Genomic DNA, 14,523 nt, shown 5'->3' on the forward strand with positions numbered 1-14,523 from the left:
GAAGGCACTTAGTACTGAGAATTTTTCTCTGAGCTCTGCTTTCATTGTGTCCCATAGGTTTTTGTATGTTATGCCTTCATTTTCATGGAATTCTAAGTAGTCTTTGGTTTCTTTCTTATTTCTGACTCAGCCCGGTATCCAGTCAGTTGAGACCTGTTCAAGTACCATGAGTTTGTAAGCTTTCTCTTGTTTCTGACATTGTTGAAATCCAGTTTTCATGTGTGGTACTCTGATAGAATATAGGGAATTATCTAAATTTTCTTGTATCTGTAGAGACTAGCTTTGTGGGCAGGTATATGGCCAATTTTGGAGAATGTTCTTGAGGTGCTGAGATAAAGGTATATTCTTTCCTGTTTGTATGAAATGTCCTGTATATATCTGCTAGGTTCATTTGAGTCATACCATCTGCTAACTCCATTATTTCTCTGTTTAGTTTTTGTTTGGGTTACCTGTCTATTGATGGGAGTAGGGTATTGAAGTCTCCCACTACTAATGTATGGGGTTCAATGTGTGATTTAAGCTTTAGTAGTGTTTCTTTTACAGGTATGGGTGTCCTTGGATTTGGGGCATAGATGTTTAGAACTGAGACAATAACTTGGTAATTTTTCCTTTGATGAATGTGCTGTATCCTTCCCCATCTTTTTCATATTCTCTTGCTTGTATCTGTGGTTCCTGTTTTTCATACCTTGAATCTTCATTTCCAGGATACCCTCAGTTTGTGTTTTCTTTCTTTCTTTCTTTCTTTCTTTCTTTCTTTCTTTCTTTCTTTCTTTCTTTCTTTCTTTCTTTCCTTCCTTCCTTCCTTCCTTCCTTCCTTCCTTCCTTCCTTCCTTCTTTCTTTCTTTCTTTCTTTCTTTCTTTCTTTCTTTCTTTCGTATAAACTAGTTTGCCTATCATCTCAGGCTTCTTATTAACTTTTACATCTTAAATTAACCCGTAATTCTTGTCTGTGTTAGCCACGTGGCTTATTACCTCTTATCAGTGAGGTAATCTCAACTTGCTTCCTCTGTGTCTGAGTGAAGACTGCAGACTCAGCCTTTCCTCTTCCCAAAATTCTCCTGTTCTGGTTGCTCCACCTATACTTCCTGACTGGCTACTGGCCAATCAGTATTTTATTAAACAAGTACAAGTGACAAATCTTTACAGGGTGCAAGACCATTGTCCCACAGCACAACATAGCTGATGGACACATTTTACATACAGAAAGATTTATGTTGCTCAGAGTTTCACAGTGTTTATTCTATGGCTACTTGGCCCTGAGCATGTGAAAAGGACATCACGATGGACTGTGTGGCAGAAAACAGATGTATTGCAGACTGGAGGTAGAGAGTGACAAGAATAATATTGTCTCTCAGGCCTGCCTCCACTGCTGTATTTTTTCCAGCGAGGCCCCAACAGAACAATAAGAATCCCAAACCTAAGCCTGTAGGGATATTGCATATTCCAGCCATAACAGTGCTCTTAAATATTAACCAAAAACCCAGTTATTGCCTTTTTTGACCAAATATTCTGTATCTAATGTTCATGGGTTCTTTTCTGTGTGTTTTTTTTTTGAATAGGTTTATGTCTAGAGAAGAGTCTTCTATAAGTTTATATCAGAACTACATGCCAGCATCAATTTTTGAGCAAATTATCTTCTGGAAGGTTATCAGATTTCATAATGAAGACTGATTTACTTCTAAGATACAGTAAAAAGTGTTGGAAAGTAAAATATTGCTTCTATTTCCAATTTCATGTCTGGAATAGTTTTATTCATTTTTTCAACTGTCTTTTCTTTCTTTCTTTCTTTCTTTTTTTTTACTTATTTGGCTTTCTTTAAGGGGTTTATTCATTTCCTCTAATTGTATGTTTGTGCTTTCCTGAATTGTCTTAAGTTAATTGTCTTAATTAATTTCCTCCTTAAAGAACTCGATAATCTTTACTCAGTTGATTCTGAGGTCTTTTTCTTACGCTTCTGTTGTGTTGGAATATTCAGGGCTTGCTGTAGGAGGATAGCCAGGTTTTGATGGTAACATATTGCCTTGATTATTGTTTCTTGTTCTTATGCTGACCTCTAGATGTGTAGGTTTCAGATATTTAAAGGTCTAGATTTTTCTTTGTTAGAAGCTCATTTTGTTGCTTGGTTTCTTGGTCTTCTAGTCTACCTTGCCTGGGTTTCTCCCAGTCTGTATGGTCTCTGGTAGACAGAGAAGTCTCTGCCCCAGGTAGAAGCTGGGGAATGGAAATTAGGAAGATATAGAACTGGTAATTGGTTTGGGGAGATGACAAGATAGTGAGAGGTTGGGGGAATTTGTCAGACAGGTAGCCTGCCTGTACATTTAGTAGTATGTTTTGTTTCTGGTAGAGTGGAGAGTCTTTCCCTCAGTTTGAGACTTGCATATGACAACTAGGATGGTGTGGAAGTTGGGAAAGGATGAGCAACAGCTGATAGAATTGGGCAATTTGGCTAGCTAGCAGCCTGCATGGTATTTTTCCAGTGTGCTTGATCTCTGGTAGAGTGTGGAATCCCTGCTCCAGTTGAAGCAAGTAGAGGGGCATGGGACTTGGATAGTGTTGGGGAAACACTGAGACAGTGAGAGTATGTGGAAGTTTGGGGAGCAGGAAGACTTCCTAAAATTCTCCCAGTCTGTGAGGTCTATAGTCGAGTAGAACTAAAAGGATAAAAGCATTTTTTCCAAATATTATTACTTTTTAAATAATACTAGGATAACCAAATATATATGTATATATATGTATATATGTGTATATATACATTATATGCTATTTTGATATTGAGAAAAAAAACCTTTCCAATTTTCAAACTGAGAAACATAGAAAATTAACTGATTCAATTAACAGCCCAGATGAATATATTTGAGGAGGTTTTTTCTTCAGTAATCCCATGCATGTTTTAATTATTTGACTTGGAGTACTGTGAGAATTTTTATTTTAAATTTTTTATTCATTACATACCAACCATAGTTCCCCCTCCCTCCTTTTTTCCCACTCCTCCCACCTCCTTCCCAACCCACCCCCTATCCACTCCTCAGAAAGAGTAAGGTTTCCTATGGGAATCAACAAAGCCTGAACATTAAGTCAAAGCAGGACCAAGCCCCACCCTACTCTATTAAGATTGAGCAAGGCCTCTCACCATAGGAAATGGGTTCCAAAAATCCAGTACATGCACCCGAGATAGATCCTTGTACCATTGCCAGAGTTCCCTCAAACAGACCAAGCTTCGCAACTGTTGCCCACACGCACAGGGCCTGTTCGATGGTCCTATGCAGGTTTGCCAGCTGTCAGTCTAGAGTCAGTGAGTTCCCAGGAGCTAGCTCAGCTAGCTATGGGGTTTTCCTATCATGGCTTTGAATCCCCTCTTGCTCATGTAATCTCTCCTCCCTCTCTTAAAATGGTCTCTGCGAGCTCTGCTTGGGAGTTATTTTCTCTGTGCTTTTACAAAATGTAATTCATAGTACAATGATATGAATTACATAGAAAATAGATAAAAAAAACTAGCAAGCTATTATTAGGAAACGTGCATCTAACTATTCTAAAAGGACACTTTTCAAGGAAAATAAAATTACAACCAACACATCAAAGACAACCGTTTCATCAAAGATCTATTTATAAAACTGTGAAACAAAAGAATTTGAATTCTAACTAGCCAAATTAAGTTACACAAATATATTTAGAATTTAGAAAGAATATGTAGATGTAGGTATTACAAAGACTGAGAAGCCAATTAGTCATTAAAATTGACAATTTCATAGTTTAAAAAATGAAATGGCCTAATGCTATATAAAAGAAAGGCTTTAACTCTATTTTTCCCCCTCCACATGCTTACCTTAAATACTGAATATATTTACGTCTCTAAGAACTGATACCAGTACTTCACAGTCATACAAAATGTGACCACAAGTTTTATCTTTCCCGCATTTATTTTCACATATTTTGAATTATTTTGCCATAAATATATACAACGACTTTTTAAAGATAGATTTACAAGCCATCAATATGAAGAAACACTATTTTTGCTCTCATAACTCACTAAAAATTTATTATATTTGAGTATGTTTTAATACTCACCTTTTCTGAAAATTCACTAGGTCATATTCAATACTATGTATTACAAAACATTGTTATTCATTTCAATTACCAAATAAATCAATAATTACAATGGCAGGTTTTTTATTAGAATGGTTTGAGCAACTGAAATTTATGAGCATTTATTTTTGCAAAGAATTAATTCATTATATGAGCAGCATCTTGAATACGGAATGTGTAACTGGTTCCCCATGACAATATAGGCAGGTGTGATTTATCTACAAAGGAAGGGTCACAATTAGGTAGGCTGTTTTCAGTTCATTTGACTTATTTGAACATATCCGAGTAGTTTTGTTGTGATTGTCTGAAAGTTAAGCTGTGTTGATTTTTTTAGACTGTTTATAATAATAATTCAAGAACTTGATTAGGAGGAGTTACGACTCAGTCAGCAAAGGGCTCACCTAAATCTGACTCTAGTTTACAGGACACATGTAAAAATATAGGTGAGGTGGTGCACTTATAATCTCAGCCTGGGATGCTGAAGAGTCATGAGAAGCTATGAATGAAAGGAGATTAGCAGGACAGCAGGGCAGGACACCAGCAAAATGATGAGCATGGTACGATAGCACAAAAAGATATATATATATATATATATATATATATATATATATATATATCAAGTCAAAAGAGGCCAGCTGAGAAGGACCAGGAGGAGGGTTTTGTACATGGAAGGAGCTGAAGTAAGAACAGGAAAAAATGATATAAATGCAGATATATAAAGGAAGAAAAAAGAGGTAAGGTTGTTTTGTGGCCTCAGTGTGTATAGGTACACTCTTGTACACAAACATAATTCATCTTCATGTACATGAGACACACAGAGACACAGATTCTAAAAAGATGAAACAAAGAGTGAAATAACTTCAAAATAGATCGTAGTTTACATAAGCAGTGCGATTGCACATTATTGTAGGGATGAGGGTGTTGTTAACTCTGTCAGCTGTACTCCAATTTGTGCTTGGACTGTAGTTCAAGAGTCGGAAAGATTTATAGTGTCTGGGGTCACTGTTTGGGGGTGTGCCTCCTGCTTTGTCTTTCTCCTTCAGTCCGTATCTCTTAGCTTTGGATGTTTGATATTAGTTATTTTCTTTCAACCCTAGTAACTTGATATGGCTCGTATGATCTCATCATTATTTGTTCACTGGAGGGCTCTGAATCTGGAAGACTGTCTCTTGGGACAGAAGTGTTCTGAGTAACCTGCAACCATCTGCCTTCTAAAGGCAGCGCTAAGAGAGCATTCATTTTATTCCTTTTTTGTTTCATTTTTTATTTTAGTAATTAATTATTCTTTTCCATCCTGATCACATTTTCCCATTTTACCCTCTTCCCCTCTTAGCCCATTCCCCCAAAATTCCCTTTCCCTATCCACTCCTTCCTCTTAAGAAAAGCGCAGGCCTCCCATGTATATCAGCCAGCCATATTAAGCAGCAGTGACTAGGCATCTCCTTTCCTGTCAAGACTGGACAAAGCAACCCAGTAGGAGGAAAGGGTCCCAAAAGCAGGTCACAAAGTCAGAGGCAGCCCTGTCCCCACGGTTTGGAGTCCCATAGACGACCAAGCCACACAACTGTAGCAGATGTGCAGACGAACTTGGAAACGTCAGAAATGTTCCAGTAATGCCAAGATTCTTTACATCAAACACACTCATGGCTTTTTCCTCTGTGTTTGGCAAAATTGTCCCCAACAAGAAGCAGAGCATCTGTGATGATCCTCAGAAGAACCATATGATATTAAATTTATTAACATTCCCTGAAGGAGATAATACAGGAGCTCTCCATATTCCAAAGGCTCACAGGACCCTCAGGTAACTCACAAAAGGCTCACAAATTGGATACATTTTTCTGAGTCCTTCCCAACACCTAAGCCTCAGGTGGTAAATGAAAGGTCACAAGAGGTACATGTCTGGGAGAAAAAAAGAAATGGAACTTTCTTGATGGACCCAGTCCAGATAATAGGAAAAATGTGGTAAACAGTGACTGGGGGTAGAGACTAACCAGCCAAACTGCAGAACAAGAAAATAAAAAGGTAATTCAAAATGTCAAGCTACCTAGAGAGATCCAGTATTACAATTTTCAGAGGTCAATGCCTGTGTGCGGGTGTGCTATCTGATGATGCAACTGCCTCTGTGTTATCCTTCTACTTGTACACAACCCCTAATCATGCTTCTATTAGGAACCCCTATTAAAAATCTCACTGGCGACCAAATCGGATATTGACACAAGTATTACTTTTACCTTCTATGGACTCTTTTTCTTGGGTAATAAACATGTATCTGTATGTTGTGGCTCCCTAAGAAAGGTCTGCCATGCAACATGATCCAGCAGATATTTTGTATGTTAAAGTTTTGATACATAGCTGCATGATCCTTAATTGAATTTCCACTAAAATATGAATCTCTGTAAGGCTTCTGTCTGTTTCAACTACTAGATGCAAAGTAAATGACATTACATGACCTTTGAAGATAGACATAAATATTCATCTCTTTTCTACCTTGTTCCTTGATATCGTTACTCTGTGACCCCCATGCTTGTCAAGAAAAAGAAAACAGAAATTTGATCACCTATGTTGTACAAGACAAAGTAAATCTTTCTGGGACAGAATTACAGACAGAGTATAGGTCTTACATCACTTACATCTGTCAGCTAATTGACTCACAAAGGGTCAAAACCATATAGCATAGACTCCAGTATCTGGTCACAGAAATAGGAAGCATAACTAATGTCTCAAAAAAAAATGAGGAAGAAACCTGATGTGGTAGAATGAGATTATTTGTAACTTTTGCTAACTAGAAGTGATATGGGATTCCCCTGTGTATGCTGTGAATATGTTTTATTACCATCGGTTAACAAAGATGCTGCTTTAGCCTACGACAGGGTAGAATAAAATTAGGCAGAAAATACAAATTAGATATATAGAGAGAGTTAGCAGAGTCAAGAAGACTTCTTGTAACTGTCAAAGGAGAAAGATGCAGGAAAACCTTACCAGGCCACACCCTCATGGCAATACACAGATTAATAGGTCAAGCAGTGTTATAATTAATATAGTTTCCATGTAATTATTTGGGTCTGGGTGACCAGGAATAAATGAGCACTCTCATTTTTACACAGAGAAAAGAGAATCTTCTTACCACTGGGATTGTAGCAGTCTTGACTTTTCGATAAACCTAGTAAACAAAGGCTAAGAGCTATGTTAAATTACCTTTGAGAGGGTCTACTTAATACTTTTCTAGGAGAACAGAAAAGCCTCAACCTTTCTCCCAGACTGATTTTCATATGAGTCAAGGCATAGGAAAAAATGACATCTAAAAGAGTCCCTATTTTGAAAGAGAAAAATCACTGGATTTGTAGAATATTGGGTTTTAGCTGATTCTACCGAAGAGAGTTCTTTGTCTGTAACCATTTCCCTCACAGAAGAAAAGTGGGGCTATTTTTGAAGCTTTATTTGGAATTTCGTTTCAAGGTCCACCTTTCTATATTTCTATTCAAAGTATGGTGACAACCTGAGGAAGGGATGAAAGTGTGGAGTCCTCACTTTTCTGGCCAGGGAGTCGGAAAGATAAATTGGTGTGGAGGTGTCTTGCCCCTCTGCTCCCTCTCCTCACCATACCACCCTCCCTTCTGGAGTTCATTTCTTTGTCCTTTGCTTATTCCTTCCAGGGGAAGATAGGCTGACTCTGAAGATTGCATTTGCAACTTTTACGTAATGACTACATTATCTACTCAATTTATCTGGGATTTAACGAAGATAAGAAAGATAAGAAAACCTAAGAAATCATTATAGCATGGTATTTTCTATATCCAGATAATGCTGCTCTGTGAATGCACATATTTTCAAAATTAACCATTTCCAGAAAGTTGTATGTTGTTCTTTCCATATAATTCTAAAGATAGATATAAAAATATATCATAGATATTACATTCAAAGTAAGAGCATGTTTCTATTTGTGACTGCTTTACTACTGTAGTTAAATGTTCATCCTACTTAAGAAACTATTTATGACACATTTATATTGATGGCTCTGGAAATATAATAATAAAAACATGCCATAGTGCTTCTTCATTGTCATTGTCAAGGGCTTGATGTCTGCCTCAGGCTGTCCTTGAATTACTAATTGCTACAGATAACGTTGACAGGGCTCATCTGTGTTGGCTAGGTTTTTGTCAATTTGACAAAAGTTCAAGTAAGCTCAGAAGATGGGACATCAAGCTGAGAAATTACTTCACTAGATCCTCCTGTAAGCAAGTTTTGTGGGGATGTTTATTTTTCTCTTTGAATAATGATTGATGTGGTTTGTCCCATCCCTGAGCAGGTGGTCATGGTAAACTGAGGAAACCACACAGAGGAAGACAATAATCACTGTTGCTAACAGGACTTCCTTCCCCGACTTCCATGACTGATCGGCTGTTAGGTGGAAGTGTAAGGGGAAATGTAATTTTTTCTTACCCAGGTGCTTTTTGCCCATGTTTTATCACAGCGATAGAAAACAAACTAGGGCTTTCTTTATGACATATTATTGTAAAATCACTAAAAACTCAGGTAAAAGGAATGGTAGTGAAAGCTGCAAGACAAAAAGGTCAATTAATCTATAAGGACAGTCTCATTAGAAAAACACCCACAGTTCCACAGAAAGAATGAAAGGGCTGGAGAGAGAACTCTTCATCCACATGAACCTCTGTTATAATCACAATACAAAAAAAAAAAACCCTAGAATTAGCCAGGTTTTGGAAACAACCTAGATGTCCATCAATAGAACAACACGTGGCACATTTACAAACTATAAAGAGGAAATGACAATGTGAAATTCACATGGAGATGGATGAAACTTGGAAAGAATCATCAGGGGGTTAAGTAATCCAGACCCAGAAATACAAAAGCTACTCTTCCCTTCCATATGTGGATACAAGCTTTGAATCTTTAGGTATGACTGTTTAAATTAGAAATCCAGAGAAGGCAGGACACAAGTAGGAACAATGAAGGGATTTCGAGGGAAAGATAGTAGAGTAATTAAAAGAAGTAGAGATGAATAATGGGAAAATAAAATGTAAAAGGAATTGGAGAGGAGAGGTCAAGTAAGATGAAAGAGTATGGGGATGTATAAAACTAAACTCCTATGAAACTGTCATGAAAATCTACATTGTATGAGCTCCCTAAAATATACACATACACAAAAAGAATTTTAAAAGAGTTACCTTATAATACAGGAGCAAGCACTCTCTGAGAAATTGATGGCTAGCAAATGAAGACATTTCTCTGTTTTGTTTACTCTTTGGAGTTTTAGGTCAGTGAACTAGCATATACTCCACAACCTATTTCCCTTGCCTACCCATCAGAACTTGATAAGACCATATTCCTCAAGACGCCATACACCTGCGACAGTACATAGGTCATCATTATTCATACCCAGCTAATATCTGGACCTTCAAATTATGTTCACTAATTTACTATTTGGAGATAATCATAGTCTCTCAAAAGAATGTTTCTCATTAATATTAATTTGGTCAAAGACCTTTTATGTTTCTAATACTGTCTTTTTGGCTATGAGTCTCTCTATATGTTGAATTTCATTTATTGATGTCCAGGTGTTTAATCACCCCTGCATCTCTAAGATGAAGCCAATTTGATCTCATGGCCGACACTTTTTTAATGTGTTTTAGGATTTGTTTTTTTTTTAAATTATTTTATTGAGAATTTTTGCATTCATATTTATTAGGAGTACTAGTTTCCTTTTTCTGTTGGATATTTTTGTGGTTTTGGTGTCAGGATAACATAGAAATCATAAAAATAATTAGGAAATGTTCCTTCAGTTTCTATTTTGTGGAATAATTAGGACAAATTGGTGTTAGCTCTTTGAAGATCTGGTAGAATTTTGTTCTGAATCTATATGACTCTGGCCTATTTTAGGTTATGATATTTTAATTGTACCTGAAACCATAATCTGGTTAAATATTGATAGCTTTGGAGGCCAGTACATCTAAATTAGAACCTGCTATTGTTATTTTGCTAAAATGTCATTCTGTCAAATTGCCTTTTAAATATTCATATTTGTGCCCACTCATCTGGGATAGACTCATCATTTGTCTGAGTGCTTCATTGTGTAGTGGACAGCAGTCAGTGCGGAAACTCATAATTGTCAAAGTGATGAGAATAGGAGAATACAAGTGTTCATCCTATATGTTACATCTTAACCAATTCCCCACTCCCCCTCACAGTGTAAAAAAATCCAGAAGAAATTTAAATTATAAGAAGTAAAGGATGAGGAAGAGTGGTTTGATTTTTTTTTCTTGATATGACATGGATATTGCATTATTGAACTCTCAGAAACTGTGGTTACCTTAACAGGACCTGTAAAAGATCAAACCAACTCAAATACAGGTATGACTAGAGAGGAACTCTCCAGAACCCATTCTTTACTGGAGAGAAGTGTAGGTGGAAACTGCTTGTCCATTTCCCAGCTTCCCAGACTTGAAATAATTACAGCACTGCTTGGTCAATGACTTTGACATATTCCTGGCTAACTCTTATATATTAAATTAACCCATTTCTATTAATCTGTGTATTGACACAAGCCTGGAGCTTTCTGGTAAGGATGTAGGGTATCTGTCTCCTTTGGCAGCTACATGGTCTCCCTCTAACTCCTCCTACTTTCTCCTCTATCTCTGTTTGGAATCCTCACCTTGTTCTATTTTTTCCAGTAGTAGGCCAAAGCAGCTTTATTCATTAACCAATGATAACAAAACATGTTCATAGCATACAAAGGGGAATCCCACATCAGTAGAGGTAATAACTACCAGTTGAGGGTATATTAATTTTATTTTGCCTGCTTCATAGAGAAAGTTTTTATTTGAATTAATTATAGTAGCTTTTATCAAATTATGATATTAACAAATAATCCAATTTATATTTATGTATATTAGTTATTATTTTACAATTTAAATTCACTTATGCTACATATTTTTAGCCTATTATTTGTGTATTGCTTTTGAGATGTGATTTGGCAAACTTCTGTCCTTTTAGGAAACATACACACAGAAACACACATACACAAGAAATAATTAAATAGATCCTCAAAATAATAACTTTTATTAAAAATTGAAGATATTCTACATGAAAATTTGAAAGAATGCAGAAAAAGGAAAAATAATGAATGTTAAAAATTTATTTTTCATAACATGAATATTATAAGGTATTTGCAAAATGTGCTTAGAATTTTAAAAAGACAAAATATTCAGCAAGCCACCATTAAATTCTATTTTGTTTATGGATAACTTAAAATAGAAGAACTCAGAAGTCAGTAAAAAGGTTAATGACAAGACAATGACTTTGTCTAGAGGGAACAAAAAGCACAAAACCAATATAATTTTTAAGTGAGATTCCCTGTTATCACTGAGAAGAAAAAGTCATCTAAATAGTGGGATGTATAATTTATTGTATGCAAATTAGCTAGGAAGGACTGCTGAACTGAGGAAAAACATCTGTTAATTGATTTTATGGCTCAGTTCACACAGCTTAGGCGCCTTGATAATTTGGGGCACATATTTCAGTTTTCATGTAGCATGAGGGTATTTCAGGAAGCGCTGGATGTACTTTTATGTCTAAGTAACTTAAAAATTGCCATTGGTAGAAATGGTTACTAGTTCGTTTTAGATATGAAGAAATAAAAATTTGTGGTTGTGTCTCTGGATTAGTTCACACTTAAGACCCTTCGTTGAGATGATTTGTTTACAGTTTTGTATGTCAATCATGTTTAATGGGTATGTGCAGCTCTCAGCTGAATGTAGTTATAACCCAAGAACCTATCTCCTCAATCTAAACCCATTCATCACCTCCAAAACTGAAAAATAAAAACAAAAAAAAAAACGAATAAACATCAAGGATCTGATGTTCCCTCAGAAAAATATTCAATAGACATTATCAGCAGATGCTCAAAATTACTAATCATGCAGAAATTGCAAATAGAAAATAGATGCCATCTGAAGCCTGACAGAATTCATGTACTCAAAATCGCACAATTTTAAAGAAGTAGTGTTTTTTTTGTGTGTTTATATTCTGCCAAGCATTGGATACTATTGACTAGAAAGACACATGCAGCCTTAGGGGGTCTCTAATACTGCACTCCACTGTCATGCATGAGGGCACTTAATTCTTTTTATACATAGTCACATCGAATAATGTGTGTGAAAGTTAAATAAAATGCTCAATTTATAAAAAACTAAGTCAGAAAGCAAAATTAAAGTAAATTCTGACTTTCATCTCACAGAAACTTGAATCCAAACAGCAAATGTGGTTCTGTTTGCTAGAACACTGTGGGTGGTTAGGCAGAGGCAGATGTAAAAATAAACTGCTATTTATTTTAATTTCAGAATATTGCAAGTTCTAAGAAAAAGTACACATGAATAGAACAAACAAATCAGAAATAATGATATATAATGAAATTTAAAATATAAGATAAATAATCTAAATTTTGAAAACCTTGAGACAGTGAGAGAGAGAAACCAGGGTATTGAAACTGTGAATAAAATGAAGCAAATTGTCCACTAAAGAGAATGAAAGAAATATAAAAGCACCTGCAAGCTTTCACCTCATATTATCTTAGCATGAATGACTGCAGAATTAATAAACACATTGCCACATCTTCAGTAAACAAAATATTCCATGGAGTAACATAAAAGATAATTGTAATGCATTTAATAAGATTAACAACATTATGATTAAAGGGTTGACTAATTCAGAAACTTTAAAATTTTCATTTTTTTGCAATTCTCTCATGAATCAATACAGAAATAAAATCTGTAATTAGAAATTAAAATGCTATTGTCATAGGACATTATAGGATGTGGTTAGTTAATCACTTGGTATTAGAAATGGTAAGAACATTAAGAGACTGAAAATTACTCAAATATTATGGATCCTTACTGGAGTACTTAGTATGATACAAGATGTGATTTTTAAAACTGAAAATACTTAACATGAAAAATATGGTGCTTCTCTAAGAGAGGATTTTACTAATTTTAGTCCAGGATGATCTTGAACCTGAAAAACTTATGTCATGGCTAGATTTACCAAGAAACACAAAAATTACCTACTGGTATCTAATTCTTCCAAGCAACGTAAAACTAATTTTTACAGACATTTTTATGAAAATCCTTAAGAACAATCAACATATCCATATAAGTTTTAATTGATAATGGAAAAATATTGAAATCACATCTGAAATTTGGAACATCTAAGAAACTTATAAATCTTAGGATGAAAATAAAGAGAAACAGTGATATGAAGGGTAACGAAACAACTATCAATAGGAGGAAACATCTTAATAGAGAGATAAGGGTAGAGTCATTGCATTGAAAATGACATCTGGCTGCCTACCCCCATCCTCCACTACTAGATTTTACAGTGCCATTCCAGCTTTGTGGCTATCATCTGGCCAAAGACATCACAAGCTTTCCAGGACATTGAGTTTACTGCCTCTTCTCAGTCTGTTTTCCAGTGACATCTTCTTGAATATGACTCTTTTAAATTTTTGATGTATTTGTGTGCTCTAATAATCTTAATTAACATTGAAGATATGATTATTAGTGTGTCAACCTCTTCTCCGTTTGTTAATATTTATGTGCAGCATTATATTTTTTCTATTTGATTTAAGGCTTTTTTATTGGATCTGTATATTGTACCATAAACTGCTTTTCTTCCAGAATGTGATCCTATTCCCTATAGCATGGTATCCTTCTAACATTTATCTAAGCACAATACTAAATGGGCTTTTTTTTTTTTTGCTTTTTTTTAATTGATGTTTATTGAGTTCTACATTTTTCTCTGCTCCCCTTCCTGCCTCTCCCCTCCCCTCTTCAACCCTCTCCCAAGGTCCCCATGATCCCAATTTACTCAGGAGATCTTGTCTTTTTCTACTTCCTATGTAGATTAGATCTATGTAAGTCTTTTTAGTGTCCTCTATTATTTAAGTTCTCTGGGATTGTGGTTTGTAGGCTGGTTTTCTTTGCTTTATGTTTAAAACCACCTATGAGTGAGTACATCTGGTAATTGTCTTTCTGTGTCTGGGGTTACCTCACTCAAAATAATGTTTTCTAGCTCTATCTATTTTCCTGCAAAATTCAAGATGTCGTTATTTAAATGCGGTACTTTAGAAGTCAATATTTTCATCTTCATTTCTTCTAAGCTTTTGACCGTGAATCATATAAATGGGTCACAACCATCAAACTAACCTGATAGAATCCTGCAAGGTGAAAAGGAACATTTCACCAACAAACCTACAATAATATGCTTTGTAGAACCTATCACATGACTGGGAACATGCCTTGATGAAAAAGAGCAGGGAGAAGGGAAGTGGCAGGGTACTCTATGGCTGCATAAGGAGGAGTGCCTTGATCTGGAGACATTTCTCATTATCCACAACCTGGCAACCTAGCCCAATTCCCAAGCCAGCCA

Source organism: Alexandromys fortis, unplaced genomic scaffold (genome assembly GCF_014885135.2).
Source record: "Alexandromys fortis isolate MF-2015 unplaced genomic scaffold, M_Fortis_MF-2015_v1.1 scaffold_19, whole genome shotgun sequence".
Taxonomy (NCBI): Eukaryota; Metazoa; Chordata; class Mammalia; order Rodentia; family Cricetidae; genus Alexandromys; species Alexandromys fortis.